We start from the raw sequence: 14,872 nt of genomic DNA on the forward strand, positions 1-14,872 counted from the left end.
TGGAAGAAATATCACCTTTTTTTAGTTACCAAAAATAAAGTAAAACTACTTAAAGGCATTTTCCACTCTGAAAATACTTTATCCCAATTCCCCCACAGTCTATTAGGAAACAACAGATGGCACTTTCCCACTTCTAGAGCCACTCCATGTAAATACAAGAGAAAGAATCCTTTCTCCCCACTGATTAGAAAGTCTGTCACAGTGGAAGCTGGGCTCTTTGGAAACTATGTTTTGGAATCAGGGCCAAAGGCCATTGTTGACGCCAGAGGTCAGATGACAGAGGGTATGTTCATCATCCAGGGTGTGTAACTTCAACTGAAATATGAAGAACCTGGTTTCTTTTGTGGCTCATAAACCAGTTCTAAAGGCATTTCCCAAAAATGAAGTCCAAAATGTTTGGGCAGTAGCAGCCACTTTAGTGTAAGTATTTTTCCCCAAGGTTGCTATTTGGAAGGACAACACTCAACCACTTCAAAGTCGTTCTAGTCTGTTGATGTAAAAATATTCTGGGCTGTTGATATAAAAAACACAAAAAGTCAGCTTCATTTTATAGCCACATCAAGTCTGCTAAGTGCAATAACTACCTAATCCTGGATATTTGTACTTTTAATTCAACCTCAGAGGGTAATTGCTTCAAGTGACTTTTCAACTTGCTTTTGCAGAGTTCCTCTAATGTCACTACATCCTTAGAGCACTGAGCCCTGCACATTTAAAACTAACCTCATATAGAAAGTCCAAAGGTTATTGTGGTACTATTACCACCCTTACTGAACAAGGTTACTTTGAGTGTGTATCTACTATGATCCCGGTATTGTGTCAAGTGATAAAGAAATAGAGTCACCAGGTGATCAATTTGCCTAAGCTAGTACGATTTGAAGCTGGAGATTGAAACCAGTCTGATTCAAAAGCCCTTTGCCCTTAACCTCTCTATTATTTGGCCTTAAGGACCACAAAAGTTCTATAGCTTCAGCTCTCAGTCCCATTCATTCATGAATGCATGTATTAATTCTACCAATCATACTACTTACTATTATGTGCACCTACTATATACCTACTGTGTGTAAAGCATTGTGCTGGGGATACAGAGAAAAATGAGATGCCATTTCTATGCTTGAGAAACACACTCTGGTGTATGATATATATAAATGACCATAGATCCAATATAGCATGATTATATGTATATATATATATATATATATATATATATATATATATATATATATATATATATATATAACTAGGGATGCATGGGGTTATACATAAGAAGCATCCAGCCCTACCTGGCAGCAAGAAGAAGACAGTTTCAGGTTCAGAGAAGGCTTGGAAGGAAAAACAGCTTCTCAGCATATCTAAAGGTCAAATCATGGATAATCAACTTTCTTTATAATTTCTGTTAGAATCTAGAAAGTGTAAGATATAAGAAAGTCCCTAAAAGAGGAAAGGGTGGTAAGAACCACATGACAAGAATGCAATCTTCCCTGAAAAATGGTTAATGACCTTTAAGTTCCTAAAATTACTATGTGATCACTTATTAGATTACTTATTAGATATTTTCCCTCATTTAATTGGAAACAAAAGCAAGGCACTTGATGGATTGTAAGAAGTCCAAAGCTATCAAGAGCATGGGAGTTCCTTGAATTGCTTGAAATATGCAATTTTTTTTGGCCAAGAAATTTTAGCTCTACACTTTTTTAAAAATTTGCTCTTTTCAGATATACATGACAGTAAAATGAATTTTGATGCATTATACATACATGAAGTATAATTTATTCTAATTAGAGTCCCATTCTTGTGATTGTACATGATGTGGAGTTTCACTGTTCATGTATTCATATATGAACATAGGAAAGTTATGTCCAATACACTCTACTGCCTTTCCTATTTCCATTCCACCTCCCTTCCCTTCATTCTCCTTTGTCTAATCCAATGAACTTCTATTCTTCCCTGTCCCCGCTTATTGTATGTTAGCATCCATATATCAGAGAGAACATTCAGCCTTTGGTTTTTTGGGACTGGCTTATTTCATGTACCATAATAGTGTCCAGTTCCATCCATATACTGGCAAATGACATAATTTCATTCTTCTTTATGGCTGAGTAATATCCCATTTTGTATTTGTACTACATTTTCTTTATCCATTCATGTATTGAAAGGCACCTGGGTTGGTTCCATAGCTTATTTTATTGTGATTTGAGCTGATATAAAACATTGATATGGCTGTGTCACTGTAGTATGCTGATTTTAACTCCTTTGGGTATATACCAAGAAGTGGATAACTGGGTCAAATGTTGGTTCCATTCCAAATTTTCTGAGGAATCTCCATATTGCTTTCTATAATGGTTGCACCAGTTTGCAGTCTCACCAGCAATATATAATAAGTGTACCTTTTCCCCCACATCTTCACCAAAGTTTATTGTTACTTATATGCTTGATAATTGCCATTCTCCACACTTAATTTTGCAGGTCATACAAAGATTATGTTTGCCTATGGTTTATTTATAATAATCTGATTTTTTAATTTCTTGATTTTTTCTGTAACCAGAGATATGAAAAATTGTGATCTATATGTGTAATAAGAATTGCAATGCATTCCACTGTCATATATAAATAAAAAAAGTTAAACAAAGAACTGAAGAGGGTTATAAAAACAGTTGAAATGATAGAAATTAGACAGCACTTTAGAATGCTTACTTGATTTACTAGTTGAAAGAATTAGAAGTCATCTCTACATCAATTTTCCAAAGGTGAATTGGCCCAAAGGTGAATTGCAAAAATAGAAGAGAATGTATCAATTAAATAAAATAATTTTAATCAAGAGTAGACCAGATAAGGATTCTCTCCAGACTGCTTCAACCAATCAGGAAGGAATTTCTTCACTGAGGAAATAAGATTGGATTATTTACATCACATATGCATTCCTCGGTTTCACACATAGACTTTCAAAAGACATATCTTGTGTGTGAATTGCTCCATAAATCTCTATCTTGAGAAGGACATTTCTAACATTTCCAGAGTGCACGCAGCACAGGAGGGCTTAGGGATTTTACCTAAAGCAATTCCTCCTGTGGATGAGGTTGAGAATTTTAGAGACAAATCAGCATTAACACTTTCCCCTAAATATTTAAACATGATCTTGCCATAAAATGTAAGGACTACTTCTGCTTGAAATTGAATTGTTCTCCAAACAATTATGCATTCAGCTGCATAAATGAAAAAAGTTACCAATTTTCTAATTTGGTTCCAAGTAAAATTCAGAAATATCTACATATTTCCTCCTCTTTCTAAGCTTATTTCCTATTTCACTCACTCCAATATCTGTGTGGCATTTGAAGCCTGACACAACCACCATCTTGCCCCAAATCTGTCTCCAAGCAATTATATGGCACTTTGAAGATGAGGAAAGATGCTTTGGTCCCTTCTTGGAAACTCTAAAGAGCAGAGTTCTGAAGAGTGTGTTCCTTGCCTGTTAGTTTTCTGTCAAACACTGACAACACTGACGTAGGCAAACAGGGAGACAAAGGACCAGTTGGATGACTGTAGAATCAGTCACCTTACATGGTGTGCAAGTTTATTCCCAAACAAGTCACTTGGAGCAATTATCAAAGACAACCAGGGTTTATTCTGAGAAGTGTCAGCAGTCTCAGTCACTCTTTCTTCCCTGGAAATCATTCCAAAGAGGATCTGAGAGGTTCATTTTCAGTGGTGGAACCAGAGAGCACATTATTCACTGGCGAGATGAGCTGACTGCATATTATCCATTGACATTTATTCCCCAGGAAGACCATCAAAATGCAGCTGTTGGGATAATCATGGGAAATGTATTCTCACACATGTAAGATGGTCCTCTTCAGAGGAAAGATCTTACAACTGAGGCAGAGCTTATTTATGATTAAGTGCTGAAGCCCCATTTGAAGAATACTCCCCAATGGTTGTTTTGACAAAGAATCTCAAGTGGTAATGGGAGGACTAGGGGAAAAACTACCCCAGACCTTACATGACAAACAGCTTGCTCAAGACATGGATCAATTGCACCAAACAGTAGGTATTTCCTGTCATTATTTAGGAGCAATGTCTCCCTTTCACCGAATTTTGACTGTAAATAGGAAATATAAATAGGTCCTTTCAAAACTCTGGGCAATTAACTCCAGCATTCAAAGTTTCCAAACTCTTTCTGTGACCTTCTCTATGATCTCTAACAACATTGCTCATTTTAGGGAAAAAAAAGACATTTATTTAAGTGTGCTCTTTAGGTACTCACACTGACTTAATAATGTTTGGTAATGTATCAACACATTTTTGAAATACAATTGATTTTAGTCACTTCCCACAGGTGAGAAGTCAGATAGCACCTGAGTTCATCAGGATAATAGTCTGTAGCTTATAGTTGGGAAGAAGAAAAGTCATTGGATTGTATCAGAACACAGGAAGGTTAGTAAGGGAGAGTTTGAATGCTAGCCAAAGGAGTTTTATCCCCCGCTAAAAAATATTTTCCTCTGCCTATAAAATTCCTAAGTGTTTTTGATTTTGTGTTGTTGTTGTTGTGGGTTTAGTACTGGAGATTGAACCCAGAGCTGCTTTACCAATGAGCCACATCCCCAGTCCTCTGTTTCATTTAAAATATATTTTTTATTTTTAATAGCTACAAAGTAATGCATATTTATGGGGTACAGTGTGACATTTCAATACATGTATGCACTGTGTAATGATCAGATCAGGATACTTAGTATGTATCATCACCTTAGACATCTATCATTTAATTATGTCTATTCTTTTATAATTAAATTTACTGTGATAAAATGCATATACTGTAAAATTTTCCATCTTTTTTTTTTGACACTGAGATAGGATCTCACCGAGTTTCCACAACTGGCCTTGAACTTGCCATCCTCCTGCCTCTGCCTCCCAATATGCAGGGGTGACAGGAGTGTGCCACTGCACACAGCTCCAAAAAATCTTAAGTTCTGAAGCCTAGGTAAAGTTCCATATCTTCTGAAAAACCTTCCTTGAATTCCACAGATGAAGGCCATCTTTTTTCTAATCATTAGCACCCACACTAATACTGGTCTGTGTACAACTTGCATTGCTTTATTAACCTCACATCCCCAATCAGATTCTAAGGTCCTCAAAGACAGAAACTATGTATGGTATGTTCCTCATTAGATACTCTCCCTTCTATACACAAGCACAATACCTGCAAGAGTGTCTTTACACAAGAGACAATAAATGTTTGTTAATTATCTGTGTATCAGTAATAGACTCTTCTGTGGGTGGGTAGGCTTTTAATGAAGGAAAAGGCCTCAGAATAGTTTTGAGGCAACAGTAATGAAAAAAAAATCAGATTTCCACCCAAACTAATCAATCATATTCCAGTACAATGAGCTAAATTGATTGGTCTAACATGGAGAATTTATGGAGATGTGGCTATTTAGGAGAATAGTGATAACTTTCATTTCCTTTATATGCACATGTAGCCATACTAGTTGAATAATCTATCAGTTAAGGGACTATGCTTTATGGACCATTATTTTCTACTTTTCAAATGGGAAGATCAAAAGAACCGTGAACTCAGGAAAACCAAGTTCAAATTTAGTCCCTGGTCTAGGTGATTGATGGGCTAGTCACTTTATTTCTTTATATCTGTTTCCTCATCTATAAAAAGATGGTCAATAGGACTGGGGTGGTAGCTCAGAGGTAGAGAGCTTGTCTAGCACATGTGAGGCCCTGGGCTCAATCCTCAGCACCACATAAAAATAAACAAAATAAAAAGATGGTCAATAACTCAAAAATATTAAGATAATGAAAAGTCATAGTATCTTAAAGATGGCTAAGACAGGTCTAAATAGACAGCAGGAAATTTTCTCCACAAATGCAGGGTAGTGCCATAGGTACATCATGCCAGGTATAAATGATAGGCATCAGGAACAGTCTCCTGCTGCAGGATTTATCTATATGACAAGGCCAGGCATACTGTAACTTATGAATCCAAGCTGTGTTGAAACCCAAGGCAGTGTTTAGCTGAACACTATTTCAGTTCATCCTTATGCCATTCAAGTCTTCATAAAAGAACAATATCCTTTTAGGGCAATGAATTTTATTGAATACCATAAATATAAACTGTCACTTCATCTCAAAGTTTTCATGTTTGGTATTACTTAATTTCTTTTTTGGTAAAATGTTCAAATGATTTTAGCTGCAGAGGTTATGTTTTATTACTGTGTATTAGAGGAATAGGGGGATGAAGATTAATTACTTTGGTCAGACAAGTATAAGGACCCAAAAGAAAAGGAAAAAGCCCTACTAAAAACTTGCAGACAATATTAAGTGAATGAATGGGTTAAGCCAGAATTTTAAAAATGCATACTGATGGGCTGGGACTGTAGCTCAGTGGTAGAGAACTTGCCTAGCAAGTGTGAAACATTGAGTTCAATCCTCAGCACCACATAAAAATAAATAAATAAAATAAAGGTGTTGTGCACATCTACAACTACAAAAAAAAAGTTTAAAAATGCATACGGATATTTATTTACTTAACAAACTCTTTTGATGTGTACATACTCTGTTAGGAATTTGTGCCAGGTGCTGCTTCAGTGGAAGACAAAAACAATGGTTCTGATTCTCGATTCAGGGCTCTGTCTCCTGTCCTTCTTCCTTTCCTGGAAACCAAGATTAAGATACTGGGGAGACAAGGGCAGTAGTTCAACTTCTTCGAGCCTCCAAGTCAAAACCCAACAAGTCATGCCAGGATTAGACCATCCGACAGGGTTAAAACTCATGCTCAAATCTTCACCCTGTTTTATAGTCATCAAAGGCAAAGGGCACAAATACCAAAGAGACAAGTTAAAAGAAAGTGAGAAAAAAGCAAGCAAAAAATGATATTAAGAATGTAAACAGGAGAGGACAAAAAATAGCCATGAAAATCATATTAGTCAGCCACAAAAAGGTCAAATGACTCAAACTTTCCATGAGCTTTCATAGACTATATGATACTTCTTTCTTCAGCCAAAGCTGGTGTTCTTGGATCTCCATAGTTCTCATCCATTATGGGGAGGCCCAGGGATAGCCACTAACAATATGGAAGCCCCAAATATTTAATTATTATTGGTATCTAAAGATAGGAAAGGGAATTTTCTGCAGGGCTTCAATAAGCATTTGTTTAATGGTCCTTTAGTAAGCACTGGGGGATCTAAAATGAGATAATGGGCATCTCTATGGTAGAATAGAATATAGCAACTTGTTATCCAAAGGTGTTTGACATTTGAAAATCCAGATAGTAATACAATATACAGGACATATTTTGGCACATAACAATATCAAGACAGAATCTCATTGAGTTGCTTAGGGCCTCGCTAAATAGCTGAGGCAGGCTTTGAATTCGCTCTCCTCCTGCTTCAGCCCCCTGAGCCACTGGGATTACAGGCACGCACCACCATGTCCAGTTTTACATTTTAATCCAAGAAAAAAATAAATAACTACGATAACCTTGTAAATATATATCAAGACAGAGTTGAGGAGGTAGTATAGAAAGTTAAAAAAAAAGGCTAGGACCTAGTGACACTAACTCTAGGGATCATAGAGATACAAATCGCCTACTTTGTAAAAAGGGGGCATGTAAATTTTTTGCCTGGATTGCATTTTAGGACTATATTCCAAGAAGATGGACCTTCATGCAGTTGAATTCACCTGCCTATCCCAACATCTAGGAGGAATGAAAAGACATGTAACTGTGGGTGAGGCTTACCTGCAGAATTGAAATCAGCCATCTGAATTTGGATTTGACATTTTAGGGGTAAGTTGATCAGAAACCATTATATAAGAAACTATAAATTTTACTATTTGGCTCCTTGTCTGCTATTTGTGTTCTCCCACAGTAATTATCCTTAAAACGTCTAAAGCAGGAAACAAAAAAAATTCCTGTAAAACACAAGACAGTAAATATTTCAGGCATTGCAGACCATATTACAAAGTATCACAAATACTCACCTGTTGCCATTGTAGTGCAAAAGCTGCCCTAGATGACATTTAGATCACTAGGTGTGACTGTGTTCCAATAAAACTTTATTTGTAAAACCAGGCAATGTCCTAGATTTGGATGGTGGACTGTAGATCACTGGCCCTCTGCTCTAGACTCCCAAATGACCTTTTTCTTATCATTAGCAACAGCTGCCTAAGTGAGGGACCAAAGAGATTGCAAGCAACTCTACAATCAAGTTTAAGGTGAAAAAATCCAAGTAGGCAGCTATGGAAGAAAGATAAATAGGCAGAGACCTCCAGCCCTGCTACTGCTGCTGCTGCTACGAGAGAGAGAGAGAGAGAGAGAGAGAGAGAGAGAGAGAGAGAGAGAGAGAGAGAGAGAGAGAGAGAGAGAGACATCTCAGGAAGCAAATGTGGCTCTTAGAAAGGACACTGAAGTCAACTAGAGGAAATCCTTGTGGGGGACTCTCTGTTCAGAGCCTCAGATGTGGTACCTCTCAAATCATAGCACAAAACTACCTCTTCTACTTACCCATGGGCCCAATTCTGGGAAGAAAAATGTGTAGGCATCAAAAAAGGAAAAGTGAGCTCAAGGGAACTTTGAAACAAAGAAATCTAAATTCCCTTTACTGAAACAACTTGGGCAAGAAGAAAGCTGAGAAAGTGAGAGTGCCTGGGACGCTAGCACAGGGCATTGAGGCTTTGAAAGAGACTTTAGAATGCAGTTATACTAAATGCAGTTGTACTAAATAATTATAATAGCCAAATAGTAACTAGAAGTCATTAAAAGAAGTCTTTTAGAGGTCTGAATTGGACTGTTGCATTTTCCTTGAACTGCTCTGAGTGTACAAATGTTACAATTTGTCCTTCAGGGTTCTTAGGGACTAACAAGTATGCAGATCAACTCCAAACCACACTTGAAATGCAAACTAGATTTATTCGGGTGAAACAACATGCACATATGCTTAGAGATGGTCTATTGGGACTTTTTCTCAACTGTGCCCTACAAATAACAACTTGATCCTAGACATGCAGCCAAATTTTGTAGAATTTGACAGTAGTCCCCATAGAAACATAATATTCTATTTCTCACTCTGTCTTATGATATTCTAGTAGACACTCGAAGGTGAAGGCCCTTAGAAGCCAAAAAGACTTTCTATCCCAAGGAGAAAGAGTTACAATGGGATAACAACCCCGACTTTAGCCTGCTCCAGGTCAAAATGATCTGATCCTGTTTCTTCTGAACTTTCTCCAGAAAGAGAAAGGCACACCCAGGAGGACTGTTCCAACTTAGTCACAACCAAGGGATAAGCCAACTAAGCAACTTAAGGGGAGAGGGGAAGGGAGGTTTACAAAAACACACCCTCAAGCATGTGCATCCACTCTGAAGCCAAAATGAATCTGAAGAAGAAACAACTTCTTATTTTCCATTTCTCATTAAGTTTTCTCTCTTTTGTTGTGTGAGCAGAAGACAGTCTCCTTGGTGAATAAGGAAGGCTTTAAACAGAATCTAGACAGAGCTAATGAATCAGACATGATGGAAAATCGGTGACTCCGATTCATTAACTCAGGTCCATGACCCTTCAATGGCAGGGAACTAGAAATTCTACTCTCTTCGTTTATGAGACCATCTGAATAAACTGGGATAACTTAGAAAAACTAAGACTTTTCAAACACACTCATCTCAATCATGTGCCTGTAGATTTAACTTAAATCTAAAGAGACTCCATCTATATCAGACTTGTTTGCATAATCAGAGACATGTTTGATATGTTAAAAACAATGCTTCACATTGTTTATGTGGCCATATCATCAACTAACTCATGATCTCTTCTTTACATCTTAGTAGCTTCCAGAGTCTGGCACATGGTAGTCTTTCAATAAATATTGGTTGGATTGAAACATGTATTCAGCCATGGTGCCTCCCTCCTTCCTTTCTATTTTTCTCCCTTTCTGCCTTTGTCCCCTCCTTCCTTTTTTCTTCCTTATAGCAAGAACTTATCTACAAAAATAGTCAACTATTTTGACTGAATAGACAAGAAACCATTTAGATCTATTCTGCCTACCTGAGAATTGACTAGTAAAATTATTTCCAAAACCTGTAAAAATTGTAAAATATGTCTAAGAAATTATACTAGGATAGAAAATGAACCTAATTTGTGGCAAGAGAGATTTGTTCTTGACAACAAAATGTCCTTCTTTACTGACACACATTTACTAACTGAAATCAACAATTCACTTAGAAGATGAGTAGACATACTTGAGTTCTATGCCAGATCTACTACTCATTTCCCTACGTAAACCTGGGCAACTCACTAAACTGAGTCTGAAGTTCCTCAACTATAAAGTAGAATAGTGAAATATTAATGCTTATTTTGAATGGTTTGTGGCAAGGATTAAAGTAAAATGAGATCATTGCATAGATCATTACTCGTAAGTTAAAAGCCAGCCTTAGCAATAGCAAGGTGCTAAGCAACTCAGTGAGACCCTGTCCCTAAATAAAATACAAAATAGGGCTGGAAGATGTGGCTCAGTGGTCAAGTGTCCCTGAGTTCAATTGCCAGTACTGTCCCTCAAAATATTGTTATCTTGCATGCATGTACAAATATGTAACAACAAATCCCATCATTATATGCAACTATAATGCACCAATACAAAATGTGGAAATCAAAATATAAAATAAAATAAAATCCATTTTCCTAAATAAATTTTTAAAAAAGAAAAAGAAGAGCTCTTGAGTTAGTGTATAAAACAGCTACTTACGGAATGTGACCAACGAAGTACTGTGAAAGTCCAGAGGAGAAAAAGTAGCTAATTACCTTGAGATGGGTTATGATAATTTTGAAAGCTAGAGAAGACAAAATTAGGATGGACTACAAGGCTAGACCTTGTCTAGGGAGCACATTCCAAACTAGAAACAATATAAAACAGAAATCAGGGTAATGCCTGATTAAAATTTTCAGTGACACTGAGCACTTGAAAACTATGAAGCTCACCCTCCATATGTAATTCAAATTTATTTTTTTCTATTTTTTTTTATTTTTTAATATTTATTTTTTAGTTCTTGGCAAACACAACATCTTAATTCAAATTTAAAACTAAGAATAAAGCTGAGCATGGTGGCATATGCCTGCAACACCAGCTCTAATGAATCTGAGCCAGAAGGATCTGCCAAGTCAAGGCCAGCCTTCGCAACTTAGGAAGACCCTGTATAAAAATAGAAAAAGGGCTGATGATGTATCTCAGTAGTAGAACACCTCTGCGTTCAAACTCTAAGTTCAAAAACTAAGAATAATGAAGAAAGTGCTAATAAGTGCTGTATTCCTTCAGAGAAATAACAAATACTTAAATGTGTTTATGGTATAAGCACTTTACATATGTCAATTCATTTAATAGTCATAACAATCCTATGAGACAGATATCATTATAAGTATTTCACTTTACAGATTTGAAAACTAGATTACATAGAAGTGAAGTAACTTTCCCAAGTTCATACTGTTGATAGGTATCAAAGACAGTATTCTGAACCCATTTTATGGTCTTAGTTGCTATGTTATATAGTCTCTTCAACATGACACTTTCTCTCTCTCTCTCTCTCTCTCTCTCTCTCTCTCTCTCTCTCTCCCTATCCCTCTCTCTCTCTCTCTCCCCCTTTCCAATCTATTTTCCTCTTCCTCTTCCTGTTTGGTCCATCCCTTTTTCTCTTTCTCTCTTCCTCCATGCCTCCCTCCATTCTTTCCTTTCTCCCTTCCTTCCTTCCTTCTCTCCTCCTTCCTTCCTTTCTGTCTTCTGAGAAATCAAATATTAGCAAATTGGTCCTTGTGGCTTATTTTCTCAAATACAACTTTAAATGTTTTGCAAATGTATTCATGCTTCTCAAAAAAACTGATATGTGTGGTTGTATGATGACAGTATATGAAGTCAGAAGCTATACAAGGCCCATCGATTTTACTTAAGCATATATGGTTATATGGAGCTAAATTTTATTGAGTACTAATATAAGTAAGGCATTTAGGCCTCAAAACAACCACATGAAGTAGATATTGTCATTCCCACTTTAGTGATAAGGAAACTGGGGCTTATAGAAACTCATTAACTTGTCCAAGGTAACATAGCTAGTTAAAAGTGGAGGCAACCTAACTTGAAGCCTAACTTTCCTTGGAGCCTAGCTTAACTAAATTAAGCCAAGTTCTCTTAATCACTATATTCCATGGCTTTAAGGCACAGACATATATTAGAAATTTTTGTGTACATATCACTTTTAAGAAATGTCAAACTTCTAAGCTATTTCAAGGTACAACCTCAGATCCCACTGATAATGTAAAAATGCACTATAGTCAGCCACTATGGTTACTGTAGCAAGAAAAAAATAAGAAGCCCCAGAAAAAGAATTAGAGGAGAACGTTGTGGCTCAGTGGTAGAGTGCTTACCTTGCAAGCATGGGGCACTGGGTTCAATCATCGTCACCATAAAGGTATTGTGTCCATCTATAATCAAAATTTAAAAAAAAATCAGAGGAGGGCTGGGATTGTGGCTCAGCAGCAGAGCGCTCGCCTAGCACATGCGAAGCCCTGGGTTCTATCCTCAGCACCACATAAATAGAAGTGAATAAAATAAAAGTATTGTGTCCAACTACAACTAAAAAGTAAAGTTTTTTAAAAATTAAGAAAGAATTAGAGGAGACTGGGAGATTGAATGACCTCAGTTCATTTCGACAAATGCAGATGGTCTTGTAAACATGATTCTGGTTGCTTGTATTAATCAAATTCACAAAAAGAAATGATGGTACATTCAAGTTAGGAAAACTTGAGAAGGGTTAAATTAAATGGCTATAATATTAAACCAGATTGGATATAGGGGACACATAATGGATAGTACAATAACTAAGAGCTGTGGCAACAAAGTTGTTGCCAACCGTAAGCCTGAAGGGAAAAGGGGAAGAATGGTTACAGGAAGGCAGAAAGAGAGAATAGTGTAGAGAAGGAGGACTTGAAAGAAGCAAGGATGTTTTGTTGAGAGACACAGCTATCCCAGAGACCCCTCATAGGGAGACAGCCAAAGGAACCAATTTCCTGACCTTATTCCCGTTTTTGCCTCTGACCTCTTATGGGAGATCAGGTCAAACTCAACCAGATGTCAGAGGGCAGGGGAGCTGGTTAATGTAATCCATACAGCTCAGATTATGGAGGGAAAAGAGCAGGGAAGAAAAGGACATAAAGTGGATTTGGAAAGGGCAAATAGAAGACACAGAGCACAGTTCCCCTGTGAATTTGCTGTTGCAATAGAGACCTAACAGACTCTCCTGTTACCACAGTCTTATTCCACTGATACCATAGAGACTCAAGATAAATGTCTTTCAATAGATCATTCTAGCCCATAAATATTAAACTTATAGTATATTAGTTAAGATACTGCTAGGTGCTCTATTAGATAAACTCTAAGCTTTCAGTGTCATAATACCGTAAAAGTATTTCACAGTTCAAAGGAAGTGTTTCTGATTATAAAGGGCTTCCACATGGGCATCAAGGAACCTGATCCTTCCATCTCGTGCCTCTGATCTCCTCTTAGTCCCCTCCATTCAGCCAGAATATAGGGAAATAGATTAGAGTTGCTATTTCTTAACTACTTTGCTCTAAAATGTCTCACAGCAATTCTTCTAAAATTCTATTAGTGAAAACTAGTCATATGCCCCATCTAAATGTGAGGGAGGCTGGGAAATGCAGTATCTGGCTGGATAGTCACTGTCCAACATGGAATGAAAACAGAAATCTTTAGAGGTCAGTTAGACATTTTTGTCACAGATTGCTTGGAAAATTGATATAAATTGAAGTTCTTTATTCAGACTGACAATATCCTATCAACCATTTAAACAGTTATCACAGTTATCTGTATGGCACTATGTAAAAGAGACAAGTTAGCAAGCCTGGTAACTGCACTTTAAAGGTACATGTATTTGCAAAGGCATCTAAGTAAAAACGTTAAAATTGAATCAATTACTCAGCTTTGTACAGTTCCGGGTGCTTGATACCTTAGAAACAGAAATATGAGTGTCTAATTTAACTCCTTCATTTTTAATCTACGTATTTCAAGCCCCCTACATAAACTTAAATAGTTCTATTATTGAAACTAAAATTAATCCATTTGTTTTGTCAAACCAGTAGCTTATTTCTTTATTCAGAAAACAGAGTCAAACATCTTTTTTTTCCTGTAGCTGTTATAACAGCCTTGGGTCTCCTAATCACTACATACTAAACTTCTTTTCCTCTCTTCAGTATCTGAAAGTCACTCATTTAATCCCAAGAAATAGTTATTAAAGAGCCTAATTTGGGGGTTTATATTTCATCCATGGTGAGGGGGGTGTGCTTGCTGGCTCTCTCTCTCTCTCTCTCTCTCTCTCTCTCTCTCTCTCTCTCTCTGTCTTTCTTTCTCTCTCTAACTCTCTCTCCGTCCCTCCCTCTCTCCTTCCTTGTTCCATGATGTCTTGAGCTGCTTTCCTCTGCCATACTCTTCTGTCACACCTCCAATCCAGAGAAATAGAGTCAACCATCTATGAACTGAGACCTCTAAAACCAGGAGCAGTAAATAAACTTTTCCTCCTCTCAAAAATATAAATAAAAAGGAGCCTAATTTTATTATCTTGTGAAAAGAAAAAATATTCCAATTAGTTACATGTAATTCTACCCCAGGGTTCCAACCTTTAATTCAACTTGTATTGACTTTGGCCTTTTTAAAATCTTCCACATGTCCTTTAAGAGCACCTTAGTTATTTTATTCTTTAAGGTTAAATTTTTCTTTTTCTTTTTTTTTTTTTTTAAAGGGCAGTGGCACACAGGTCAGGTTTAGTTTGAAAAGCCAAAAGCTGCCCAGCAGAACAATTAGCAAAGAAACTGTGAGAAAGGTT

Source organism: Urocitellus parryii, chromosome X (genome assembly GCF_045843805.1).
Source record: "Urocitellus parryii isolate mUroPar1 chromosome X, mUroPar1.hap1, whole genome shotgun sequence".
Taxonomy (NCBI): domain Eukaryota; kingdom Metazoa; phylum Chordata; class Mammalia; order Rodentia; family Sciuridae; genus Urocitellus; species Urocitellus parryii.